This window comes from Haplochromis burtoni, unplaced genomic scaffold, assembly GCF_018398535.1.
Source record: "Haplochromis burtoni strain Fernald_Lab_line unplaced genomic scaffold, NCSU_Asbu1 Contig_843, whole genome shotgun sequence".
Lineage (NCBI taxonomy): Eukaryota > Metazoa > Chordata > Actinopteri > Cichliformes > Cichlidae > Haplochromis > Haplochromis burtoni.
The window spans coordinates 17,575-20,042 of record NW_024583204.1 but is presented as its reverse complement, the minus strand read 5'-3'; the positions used below and the strand labels follow the sequence as shown (position 1 = coordinate 20,042).

Here is a 2,468-nt window from a genome sequence, read left to right as displayed (position 1 = left end):
ATAGAGTAAATTTTACATGATTTGCATAGATTATATATACCTCTCTCCAAAATAGCTTTTATCAGTGTATCTTTTAGATGTCTGGAGCCAAAAAATGTCAAAGCTGGCTGTGTAGCAGGCAGGAGTTGGACACAAATGCAGGACTCGTGAATTAAATTTAAATTAAAACACAGCTTTACTGCAGAACTTAAAGTACAAAGTAATACAGGTCCAAAAAAAAAGAAACCAAACTTTCACTAATCTTAAAGGACCACAAACTGTCAGGGAGGATACAACCATAAGTGATGACACGACGAAGAATCAAGGGAGACTTAGAGAGTATATACATGCTGGGTAATTAGGGAGATGGGAAACACCTGGGAACACAGCTCCATGGAATCTAACTAAGACAGGGGAAGCAAAACCAAACATAATATGCACTATACAAGGGACTATCGACATAAAAATCAAGCACTGAAGCAATTCCTCACATCCTCCTCAGACACAGTGTCTGAGGCCTGTGAAAACTGAATGCTCTGACCACTTTTTGTCATGAACCGAAGTTCCGAGCGCAGGCAGGACCCAGTAGCAGAACACACACACTAGGGTAGGAGCGAATAAAGGAAGTAATTTTTATTGCAACTAAAGGTGTCCCGTGAGGGTAGCCTGAAAATCAACGTATGGAACCAGAAGAAACCGAGGGACCGCGCAGGGAACGCCGAGAGCGGAGCTGTGAGAGGCTGTAAAACAAAAAGAGAGACAGATTACTGGAGTGCGGAAAAAAGGCAGCATACGAGGGAAGGTGGAGTGTGCGTCTCACGGTGATAGCCGGGCCGAGTGAACCAGAGGGGGGGGGTGGAGCTCCAAAAGGGGTCGAGACGGCGGAGCTGATGGTGAACCGAATCTCAGGCGGACAGGTGGACAGGCAAGTGGCTCGTAAACAAAAACACGCCGAGTTGTGATCTGGGTACACAGGGAAAAAAAAACAGTGTTAGGTCCGATGGAGAGTTTGTCATAAGAGTTCTTTTCCCGCAGGCGTACGTTACCGCTGAGAGGCGACTACGGACTGGCGTGGAGCAGCAGGTAGGGCAGGATTAAATAGTCCACCTGATGATCGCCTGGGATGGGATGCAGGTGTGGGGTTAGCAGCCACGCTCGTGGGCGTGGACATCCCAGCAGCACCCCGGACGCCGGGCCGCGGACCATGACACTTTTAAATACTTGAGGAACAACAAGTAAGCCTGTGTAACCGACCCAGAGTATGGGCCGGTAAAACAGATTAAATGTTCCTGCAAAACAGGGAAATGATGAGACAGAGACGACTGGTGAAGTTTCTCTTTGCCTCGCTTCTGCCATATTTATTTATACAATCACATGTATTTTTAACTTGCAGCATCACCATTCTCTATATACAACAGAAATAACAATAAAACCGTCTGTATGTTCAAGCTGCAATACCACGATCTTTTCATGGGAAACAAGAGTACTTCACGTGTAGTGACCTTCAAATCATTTACTCGGCTATTCTCTCTGAATGACAATTCAAAACAATATGAAATGCATGTTCAAATACATTTTTACCTCTATTTAACTCTTAACCCAAATACCTATGTATTCTGATTGTTTTAACCAACATACCAGTGCTTGGTCTTAAACCAATTTAGCTTAGTAGCTCACAAATACATGAAAGAGTCATGTGTATGCTGGCAGGCTTAGCTTTAGCTTTAACATTCTCAAAATCACTTTTCAGAACCAGTAAACAGTCGTTCTTCACTGCCAACAGCAGATTAACATTCATATTCACAAAATCAGGACACGACAAGGAGCTTATTCAGCTAAAACGACCTGAAATAAGTGGAGAAAGGAAACCAAAATGGCGCCCGCGGCTGGCTAGGCTTTGGCATTTTTTTCAGTCCTTCTACTTCATAAAACGTAACAAATAACAGGGTTTACCCGCTGATTTATACCCTCACATTTAGCTGTGTTTCTTATCAATATTTTACAACCGTTTTAATATAGTTTTACCGGTTACAAACCTGCAAAACAGGGAAATGATGAGACAGAGACGACTGGTGAAGTTTCTCTTTGCCTCGCTTCTGCCATATTGGAGAGGAGGACCTATGACCTCGCTATTCTGTCTCACTGAACAATGCGCCACCCGGAGGCTGGGAGGGTGCAACTACCTCATTACACATAGTTCACTTCGGTGACAAATCTCTCATTTTTTTTAACAAGTACTACTTCTGATGGGATCACACATTAGTGTGTCACACGCTCCCTGACAAATGGAAATGGCTCCTGACATTCAAAAATACAAACATTTTCAAAAGTAATACAGTCAAATACTCAACATGGCATATGTGCAGGGTAAGTATAAGGCCCAGCTAGATAAGGCACACAAGATGCAAACCCTGGGCTAAATGGTACACAAGGCGTTCTTCACATTGATGAGAGACCTAATATTTATTAATATTTATTAATCCACATTT

At 43.3% G+C, this 2,468-nt stretch overlaps 1 long non-coding RNA gene across 1 annotated transcript; it reads right to left on the bottom strand.

Moving 5' to 3' along the window:
• Positions 1-534: 534 nt before the first annotated feature.
• Positions 535-2,139, bottom strand: LOC121812806. The gene is made up of 3 exons (XR_006053341.1): positions 1,026-2,139; positions 800-942; positions 535-719 (listed from the first exon to the last, which is right to left on the bottom strand). It is a non-coding gene; the product is annotated as an uncharacterized LOC121812806 (long non-coding RNA).
• Between the last annotated feature and the right edge of the window lie 329 nt (positions 2,140-2,468).